Source organism: Mustela nivalis, assembly GCF_964662115.1.
Source record: "Mustela nivalis genome assembly, chromosome: 2".
Taxonomy (NCBI): Eukaryota; Metazoa; Chordata; class Mammalia; order Carnivora; family Mustelidae; genus Mustela; species Mustela nivalis.
In genome coordinates this window covers 133,395,149-133,405,616 of record NC_139021.1, presented here as the reverse complement: position 1 = coordinate 133,405,616, position 10,468 = coordinate 133,395,149, and the positions used below count along the sequence as shown (strand labels likewise).

At 54.2% G+C, this 10,468-nt stretch overlaps 1 protein-coding gene across 1 annotated transcript in view; it reads right to left on the bottom strand.

The window, feature by feature from the left end:
- The window catches only part of CHST3 (carbohydrate sulfotransferase 3), a 33,529-nt gene extending 28,063 nt beyond the window's left edge, over nucleotides 1-5,466 (bottom strand). The window contains exon 1 of the mRNA XM_082715926.1: nucleotides 4,400-5,466. The gene's annotated coding sequence lies outside the window, so the exon portion shown is untranslated. The remainder of the gene's footprint in view (nucleotides 1-4,399) is intronic.
- Nucleotides 5,467-10,468: the final 5,002 nt, after the last annotated feature.

The window sequence follows — 10,468 nt, the reverse complement described above, 5'->3', positions numbered from 1 at the left end:
CACCGGTGCTCAAGCTCCTTGAAACCTCTGGTGTGAACTTACACTACCAGCACCCTAAGCTGATAGGGCCTAATCTGATATGACTCCAGCCATAAGCAAAGAACCTTAACATTCAAGTTAGTCCCCAAAGCCTTTCAAGGTAAATGTACGGGTTTGAAGGGTTTCTTTTCTTTTTTTTTTTTTTTTTAATTTATTTATGAGAGAGAACGAGAGCGAGCACAGGCAGACTGAGTGGAAGGCAGAGTCAGAGGGAGACTCCCCGCGGAGCAAGGAGCCCCTCGATCCCAGGACGCTGGGATCATGACCTGAGCCGAAGGCAGCCGCTTAACCAACTGAGCCACCCAGGCGTCCCCTGAAGGGTTTCTTCACATGTGAGCCCCACCTTTTGTGGGGAGGGGTGCACAAGAGGGGAGAATTAGCTTTGGTCCATCTACTCTAGACATTTAAGACATAAAACTTCATCAGGTGCCACAAAACTGGAAAAAGCCCCATCATTCTCTACCACCAAAGTCCAACTCACCCACCGGGAGACCACCCTCCGCCTCGCTGAGTGGAACCGACGCCAGGAGACTTTCAGATGGAGCAGGGCTGAGTGGGCCCTGTAGGCGCCCTTTCCTCCCTCATGTTCCTCCTGGTCCCCACAGCTCACGCGCCAACCTCTCACAGCACAAGGACAGGCCAGCAGTCTGCTTCCCTGACTTTTGAGGCTCCCAAGTCAAGGAGGGGCTGGACAGGGAGAGGGGAGGGAGGGGGGAGCTGGTGAAAGCAGCCAGTGAGCCAGGTGCAACCATGGGAGGCCAACACAGAGCTTCCCAGGCTGGCCTCTGGGAGGGCTGTTTACTTGTGGTATTCAGGAGATGCTCAACTGGGAACTGGCTTATTTACTTTCCACACTTTCCTCCAAATCCTTTTCAGAGTCCTCTAGAACCCCAGTGATAAATGTCTCAGGGCCCAGAGAAACCCACAGACCTGTATAGCACACAGCCATCTTTGTGGAGCAAGTCATGGGCGGGGGCGCGGGTAGGGGAAATGTGGAGGGGAGAGGCAAGATGGGGAGGAATGAGGGGGTGCCGTTGCCTGCCTGCCTCCTCTCTCCATGGCAGTGCATAAGCGTGGGGGGAGCAACCGGCCAGATTTGGGGCAACAGAACCCAAGACTGAATGTGTCTACCTCCAGCACGGAACACACTGTCCCGCAGGCCAGGGACCACCCCACCCCCAGCCATGGAAGCCACATGCTCAGGCAGAACAAGCAGCATTCTATCTCGTATTTAGTCATCAGAGAAGAGATGACATTTCTTACTCTGTTTAAGGAATGAAACGCAGAGCTGTTTTCTTTTCATGACAGGCAGAGACCTCTGTGAGGCTTTCCTCATGGTGAAGATTCCCTTGGCTCCCCTGCTTTATGACTTCCCAGCAGAGGCGCTCGCCCGCAGCCCCTCCCTGGGCTTCACCCATCCCCTGACCATGGTCCCCAAGTACGTTCATGTCTCAGATGCTGGGATAGAGCCAGGGTACAAAGATGAGCACCCCCTGTCCCTGGCAGCTTCTCTCCACACCCAGTCTCCCAACTTCTACCCTGGCCAGCATGACCACTCAGCAGTGGAGGCAGGAGAGGGTTCTAATACCTACAGCTCAGCTCGGTCAATGTTCTTGGACTCCCCAACGTGGGCTTCCTGGGGAAGGTGCACAGGGCCTGCTGGGTAGTGGTCAAGCTCTGCTCCTTATTTAAGGTTACATTTTTCCTGTGTATAGACACCTTGGGCAGAGCCATGAGAGGCACCCCTCTTGGCCCTTTTGGGGTATAGAGTACCAACCAGACTGAGGAGTCACCCCTAAAAGCACCTGCAGGGGTGCCTGGAGGCAGCACAGCCTGCAGTTCCGTAGCTTCGTGACCACTGCACCTCTCTGAGCCTCATGTCTGCATCTGTAAAGTGGGGACAGTGACTGCTGTCCCTCTATGGGACATGTTATCACCCCCACCCCAGCTCTGCCCCACCCATCCTCTGGGGACCAGAAACCTCCCCTGGGCACGCAGCAGGCATGGGAAGGACAGCTACTACATGTTCCTTTACGTTCACCAGGCAGGAGGTGGCAGGTGAGGGCTGATTTCCCTGTCGGACAGATTTCCAGGTCAGGGCCGAAGAAAGAAGGAATATAATAATCCATTTGAGAATGTCTGCCTGGCCGTTTCTCACAAATCCAAACTTATCACTTATATGGTCACAAGTGGCAGCTTTGTCCCCACTTCTCCACTAAGCAGCAAATCATCTCTCACTGGAATTACTAAAGTATCTCCCTCTAGTCACTTCTGAATCTCTTGTCATTTCCAGACTCCAGTCCTACATGGAAGGTTCTAGCAGCTCAGAGCCACCCAGATTTTGATTTCCTGTGGCCCATGGTATAACCCAGTCTGGGCAGGGTGTGTGGAAAAAGGACTTCAGTCAGAGGCCCCAGGACCATGTTAGTAAGTAGCCCATGTTGCTTCTTTGTTGTCATGGAAAACCAGTAGGGACCATAGAGACAGCCTGGCATGGTGGAGACAGCCTGAGTTCCAGAATCAGGCTGTCCAGGTTCAAATCCCAGCTTTGTTCCTCATCAGCTGTGTGACTTTGAAAAAATTACTTAACTTTTCTGAGCCTCAGTTTCCTAATTTGCAAAAGAGGGATAAAACGCTAACTTCATAGGGATGTAGGGCTCAATGAGACAATGTACACAGAGGTCTTGATTCACAGAAGACACAAGGCAGGAACGTGATATAGGGAAGGACTGGCTGCAGCATTCCACCTGAAATTGGAGACAGCCAAGTCCTGGTCACTCCTGTCTCTCATCTGGGGCCACAGTTCTGGTGCTGCCCATATGCTTTGCTAATTTCAGCACCGAGACCACAAAGGGGCAGGGGAATGATACATTTCCTTGTGATTCCATGGCCAGGTTGTCCCATATTCTTGCATGCTCTCAATCCCATGGCAGCAGGGAATCTCTCCCCAAGAGAGATTCTAATCCCAGTTCCAGGAACATGACATGTTTCAGCTCCTCTGGGAAACTCACGCCAGCTGGCATGAAGGAAAACACCCTATGCTCAGTGACTACCCCTCCACCTGCTGCCACTGCAGAGCCAAGCCCCTGCTGCTGGAGGACATAGCTCCTAGACCCTTCATGAGACCCATTTCCAGCCAGGCCAGCAGGAGCCAGGAAGAAAACACCAAACACCATCCTCTGCTTAGCCAGATGTACACATGGAGACATTCCTACTGCGCCTCTTAATAGGAAGCACAGGCCAATGATGAGATTCAAGTCCCCAGCACCAGCCCACATGGCACTGTGAAAACGCTGCCTGGGCCACATCTCCAGACAAATCAGGCAGGGCTCCTTGGGACCACTCAGGGCCCCTTCCTCTGCAGGAAGGCCCATTCCAAGCCAGCTGAGGCCACCAGGCCAGAGCATCTGAAAGCAAACGCATCTTCAGACGCAGTGAAAATAGCACTTCTGCACTGCCCTGGTTTCCTCCAGACCTTAGGAGTCTTCAACATCCCCCACCCCGTGTACACACACACACAGACATCCAGGGCTGGAATCTCTGCAGGTCCTCCTGGAGGTCCTCTGAGGAAGTATATCCGAAGGGGGGCTGGTGATCTGTGCACTTTCCTTGGCAAGTCCTGTCACTGCCACCACCCAGCTGTCCTGCGCTGAGCAGCACCGGCCTGCAGCCTTTCCCATTCTGCTCACAGACCTCAGCACGCTGGGTCCCGAGTTTGTGAATCACTCCCCCCTCTCTCCCGGCCTCGCCTCCGGAAGGGCTGCGCACACCCAGACACATCACCAAGACACCAAGTTTCCACACCGGACTCGCTGCTGATGAACCCCCGAGATCCGACTGCAGTATCCGCTTTCCCCTCCCCACTTTCAGCCTCGGGGTTGCCGGCCACGACTTTCAAAGACAAGACAGCCCCTCCCCCGGCCCATAGCATTTTGGGGGCTCCTTACTGGGGGGCTGTAAGGGGCACTAAACAAAGACCGTGGATTTATCTGCGGGCAGGAGGGCATGCTTGGTCTCAAGATCCAAACCCCGGCGCCCCCGGAGTTGTACATTTCGGCCTGCAGCGTGTGCCGGGTCGGCGTGGCATATGCTCCCAGCGCGAGCGCCGTGTGTCTGTGGCTTGAATGATGAGCTGCGAGTACCTGGCAACTGTGAATCTGAGTGCGGGCTGGGTCTAGGGGTCGCGGGGGCCTGCGTGGAGTTTCCCCTGAGCCGGGAACTCCCTCTCCCACGCTCCCTTTCGGCCCCTCTTCCTTCAAAGTTTGGCGGGCCGCCCAGACGGGGAAGATTTGGGGGCGCACGGCTGGGCGGCCTTGCCCGGGCCTCGGAGGCGATTCCGGGACGCCGGCGCCCTACTTACCCCGGCCGCCGAGCCTCCTCCGGCGGGGGCGGATCCGACTGTCCGCGGCTGGGGTCCGGCGCCGGCAGCATCCGCTCGCAACTTTGCCCTCCTTTGCGCAGGACGCGGCAGAAGAAGCTGGGTCGCTCCGATCCCTCGCGGCCCGGGCTCTGCGCCCTCCCCGGAGGCGGTGGCGGCGGCTGGGAGGGAGGGAGGCGCGGCCCGGCCGGTTCGCACGCCGAGCGGGAAGCGGCGCCAGGCGGGCGCCGTCCTGCGCAGCGAGCGAGCGAGCGGTCCTGCCTGGCGCCCTCCCCACTCGGGCCCGAGTCGGCGAGCGGCCGGCGGCGGCGGCGGCGGATTCCTGAACCGCGTCCAAGGCGCCCGGGGAGCCCTCCTCCTCCTCCTCTCCTTCCTCTCCCCACCCAGCTCCCAGCACAGCGCGCCCGGCAACTTGGGAACCGTTGGCGAAGTTGGCTCCGTTCGGGCTGCGCGCCGGCCGGGCCTCTGGGTGGAAGGAGGGGAAGAGAGGGAGGAGCTGAGGGGGAAGGAAGGGGGGCCCGCCCCCGTCCCCGGGGAGCCGCGCGCTCCAGGACCCCTCTGTGGGCCTTTGTTCCGCGTGCTGCACCTCCGCCCACCTCCCCGGGGATTCGCTGGGGGGCCGCTCAGATCTCCCACCCCCTCCAAGAGAGGCTGGGAGGAGCTCCGGTCCCGGGGTGGGTAGGTGGGGGGAGAGACGGCGTGGAGACCGCGCGGCTTCGCCCTGCCAGAGCCTCCCAAGCCATTGCCGGCCTGCCATCCTGTCTCCCCAGAGACATCCCTCTGGCTGCGCTGGTTCTCGACCCAGAGCGGGGTTGGGGAAGGGGGAGGGGAGTCCAAGTGATGGTCCCCCAGGGCTCTTAAAGACCAGAGCACACCGTCTCCGGGCGGTCACCGGTCGCCCACCTGCCTTACCGCCTTCTAACGCGGCTCCAGTCAAGTGTTCCCTTAGTGCGACTCCAGGGAAGCCAGAAGCAAGTGGGGTCCTCGCGGGCCAGCCAGGGCGGCTTCGCCTTATCTTCCCACCCTTCTGGGCAGCTGGCGCCTCAGGCAGAGGGTGGGGTGGGTGCTGCTGGCCCATAAGCGGGGACGGGTTGCCTCCCACACGTGGGGCAGTGCCCAGCTAGGCGGCTCGGGCTCATGGGGGCAAGGCCAACTTCACCAGGAGCCTGGCAAAGTGCTGGGAATTGGAAGGCGGAGACTGCCAGTTTGCTGTGGGAATACTATGGTGCCCTGGGCTCAGGGGGCTTTGATATGCAGGCTGGAGGCTTTTCTTCTGGAGTCACTCAGCACTTAGGGCCATGGGCTAATTCAGGCCTCTTGAAGACAGTGGTCCTGGCATTTAATGGGATAGTATAGGGTTCAGAACAGTAAGTTATTTCCTATAAAGGAGAAATCAGAAAACCCCAAAAGGCGAAAGCCTCAACACCTGCACTTTCCCTGCCCTGTCATTTTCAGCATTTGTAGAAAGAAACCCAAGCAGAACAGAACAGAGCACCACCCAGACTTTTCCCCAGGGGAGAGTCCTCACAGGTGGGGGAAGTCAGAGGTCCCGGTTCATTATCTGGGTTGGGACCAGCCCAAGCTGTCCTGCCCCCCTCCCCCACCACCCAGGACTGTGGGCTGGAAGGGACTGGGGAAAATTGCTCCAGATCGTGAAGTGAGACCTGGGTGTCTCTTCTGGCAGAAACACCCAACTGGGTGCTGCAGTTATATTATTAGCAGTTCTGTGGCCAGCCAAAGAAATTTGGTGAGAACTGAGACCTTAAGTCCCCTCCTGGGTGAGCATCCTGAGGCCCTCACCACATAGCCAGCAGCTTTGGCTGCTCCCGCCTCATCCACACGATGCAGGCCTCTGCTTTAGAATCAGTCTGCATGCCCTCCAACCTGGCTGGGTTCTCCAGACCCCATCATCTCTTCTCTGAAGGGAGGGCCTCTCTGGAGCCTCACAGATCTTTCAAGAAGCTATATTTAACTGTGCCTGCTGGTCTTGTAAGGGAGGTCTTCTGGTCAGCCACATGGAATCTGGGCTTTCATTGCTGGAACTTTTTAAGTGCTTCAGGGGATACAAAGGATGAAACCTAGGACTGTGTCAGCCCCAGATTATAGAGCAGGGACGGTGCTACTGAGGGAGGGGTGGGGAGGAGGAGCACAAGCGGCCCGTGTGAAATTCCTGTATTCACCCAATACTTATGGAGCACGTATTGGATATGGGGGCCCACAGACGCAGACAAGCTTTAGTCCTACCTCTCGTCCAGAGAAGACAGAAGTATGTCTCAATAAATACTAGTGATACAATGTGCTATGCAAGGGGAGGCTGGATCCGGGGTAAGGGAGTGGGTGTCCAGAACAAGACCAGAGGCTTGCACAGCTCTGGGGGCCCCAGGCAGATGGAATGTTATATGACTGTTGGCCCCTGGAGTGGTTCAGGCCTGCAGCCTTATTCTTGGAGCCAAAGACCCCAGGCCTGGGCTTCAGAGATGGACTGGAGTTCTGCAGGCAGATGAGAAGGCGGAGATGGGACAGGGCTTTCTAAGTGATGGGACCAGCAGTTCAAAGAAACAGGTTCCTTTGGGCTGGCATAACAGCCAGCACCCGCCTGGGGCCTTCAGTTGAGGGTAGCTTGGTTGCAAATGAGAGGGGGAGGGTCAAGTCCTGACAGGACATGGGGATTTTCATCCTAAAAGAGTTTCCAGGCTCAACTTCTTCCCACAATTGCTCTGCCAAGAGGTTTGGTCTCGTTTTTTATTGTTTGGTTTGATTTTGTGTTATACTGTTTTGTTTACCCTGTTTGAAAAATTGAACAATTTCACCCTGTTGAAAAAAGAACTTTCCAGGCCAGAGGCAGAATGGCAGAGTGGGTGAGAATGTGGGAGCCTGAGTACCATATGAATTTATCCAAGTTAAGATCACTAATCATGGGACCGGCCAGCATCATGTGTCTCCCCATACGCTGCACTGGGAAGCTTACAGTGTCAAATATGAAATATTCCTGCCCAAAATGATGCACCATCTGAATCTGATCATGAGAACACAGTGGACAAACTCAAACTGAGGGACATTGACAAAAGAGCTGGCCTGTCATGTTTTAGAACTGTCAAAGACAAAGAAAACGACTAAGCCACTCCAGACTAGGAGAGACAAAGGGATGTGGGCACTGCAGGGTAGGCTTCTCAGACCGCCCCCAACAACCCCTCCTCCAGATGTCCACTCCTTTCTCCTTGAGGGCATCTGGACCTGGCCACTTGCTTCTAAGGAATACAGCAGAGCAAAGATGACAGCGTTGCATTTCTGGATTACAAAAGATCATAATTCAGGTGACAGATAAAAGATCATAATTCAGGCTTCCATCTTGCTACATTCTCTCTGGTTCTTCTCAGCCTGCTTGAATTCAGAGCTGCCCTGTGGAGAGCCCCTGGTGACAAGGCACTGAGGTCCTCGGGCCAGCAGTGTGCGACGACCTGAATTCTGTCAAACATCTTCTGAATGAGCCTTGGAGCGGATCCCATCCCTGTGGAACCCTGCGATCATGGGAACCCTGGCCAACACCTTGATCGAGGGATCCTGAGTGAAGGAGCTAAGCCCTATCCAGGTTCTTGACCCACAGAAATTGTGGGATGATCGGAATGGTTGTTTTAAGCCACGAAGCTTTGGAGTGACTTGTCATGCAGCTACATATAACTGATACAGCCACTAAGTATGATGCATAATTCTGGAACTGAAAAAAAAAAATGCCACGAAGGACATTATTTTGATAATTGAGAAAGTATGAGTGGGGGTCAAGTGATGGCTAATATTGTGTCCGTGGTGTATTTCCTGCGTGTGATGACTGCACTGTTCTGTAAGGTGACGTGTGGTTCATTAGAGATACACACCCGACCATTTAGGGTCATGATTTCTGCTGCTTCCTCTCAAGTGTTCAGAAAAACTAAAGAAAAATAAACATTAGGGAGGGCAGAAATTGAGAATTGGGAACCAAGAGCAGAAATCCAGTCTGCCTCAGGTGACCAGGCCCATGTCTTGTCCTCAGGAAGCTCACAGTCTAGTGGGAAGGACTCCTGGAGACACAGTTACAGAGCAGTAAGGGTGCAAGGAGGAGGCGCAGGTGGGTGGCATGGCAGCGTGTGTGTGTGTGTGTGTGTGTGTGTGTGAATGCACACCCACGTTATGAAAAATGCAGGTGGGTCCCCCCCAACAGCTATACATTTAGAAGATATTCTAGAGAAGATGCCTGAGGTACATGTGACAGGAGAAAATAAACAGCAGCTCTTGGCTGAAATAGAAGTGGGTAGGGAAGTAGGGAGGGCATCCTGGGCGGTCATGATTGTGTGAGACAGGGACACCGAGAGGCAGTTTGTTGTCTCCAGAGCACCTGGGGGAAAGAGTGGGTGTCAGGAGTTGATGAGAGGAGGACATAGGTGAGGCCCACCCATGGAGGGCCTTCATCAGGTGCCAGGTCCCTTCCCTTCGCTGCCAAGAGCGCTGCCCACCTTTCTGCACTGTGCTCTCTGTCCTGGGGGATTGCCCCGTATGGACTGCAGCCAAAGAAAGCCTCTATTTTTCTGGGATGATGGCGGAATGTAGAATGTCTCTTCCCAAATGCCCTCTTATGGACTGAAAACTGTTCTCCCCCAAATACATGTGTTGAAGTCCCAGCCCCCAAAGTGACTATATTTGGAGACAGGCCTTTAAGATGTAATTAAGGTAAAGGAAGTCGTAAGGTAGGGCTCTAATCTGAAGCGTCTTGGTGTCTATAGAAGAGAAAGAGAGATCAGATCTCTCTCTCTCCCTCCACGGAGGAAAACCCCTATGAGGACCCAGTGAGGAGGCCTTGATCTTGAGCTTCTAGCCTCCCAAACTGTGAGGAAATAAATTTCTGTTGTTTGAGTCACCCAGCCTGTGGTGTTTTATCATGATAGCTTGAATTAATATGCTGAACCCCCTCGCCTTAAAACAAAACAAAACAAAACAAAACAACAACAACAATGAAAGGCTAGGTTAAAAAAAAAAATCAGAAGACCCACAGACAACATCTACCAAAAAAACTAGGTGACAGGTTAAACCCACAAGCCCAAAATACAGGTGGGCTGGGAACAAGCCAGAAGCAGTTAGAAGCCCCGTGGGTATTGGTATCTGTGTGGGAGGAAGCAGAAGGAAGGGCATCTCGCGGTCCCAGAAACAGGTAAACCCCCAGATCACCAAGTGGTGCTCAAAAGTATAGCGGACCTGTTCAGTAGTAGCTGAAACTGGAAAATAATCTGGCAGAATCCAGTTTGTGTGGGAGTGCCAGGGGACCGTTGCACAATGACGAGGGACAGTGCTGGAACCTTCTGGGCCCTGTCAACTCATTCTTGCTTCCCTTATAAACTCTCAAAACTAATAGACTGAAGCTCTTCCATGATCAAGACTCTCACAGCGACTTGTGGAATCCAAAGTGATCAGGACACCCTGCTAAGAGACAAAGAAAGAGAAGTTTCAGGGCAGAGTGGGATTGGAGGGTGGAGGGTGGAGGGTTCTCAGGAAGTACAAAGCCACGTGTGAGAGAGAATGTGTGTATGTGTAATCATTGAGGCAGATTTTATTTTTCAATGATGGCTGCAAAAATGATCTCATTTTGACATTTGTCTTATTAAATGGTGGGACCTATTCCCCTGATTGGAACTCCGTGACCAGCTTGACCACCAGAGTACAGTGGACATAAAGGCCATGTGATTTCCAAGACTGTTCACATGTCATGCGCGTCTTCCTTGTTTCTTAAGATGGTCATGCCTGGGGGGGCCTGGGTGGCTCAGTCGGTTAAGTGTCTGCCTTCAGCTCAGGTCATGATCCTGGAGTCCTGGGATCGAGGCCTGTATCGGGCTCCCTGCTCAGCAGGGAGTCTGCTGCTCCCTCTCCCCTGTTCATGCTCACTCTCTCTCTCCCAAATAAATAAATAAAATCTTAAAATATATATATATATGGTTGCACTTGGAAGTCAACCGCCATGCCGTGAGGAAGCCCAATGAGGCACATGTGTGTATTCTACAAGACAGCCAGCGTCCACCATCAGACACA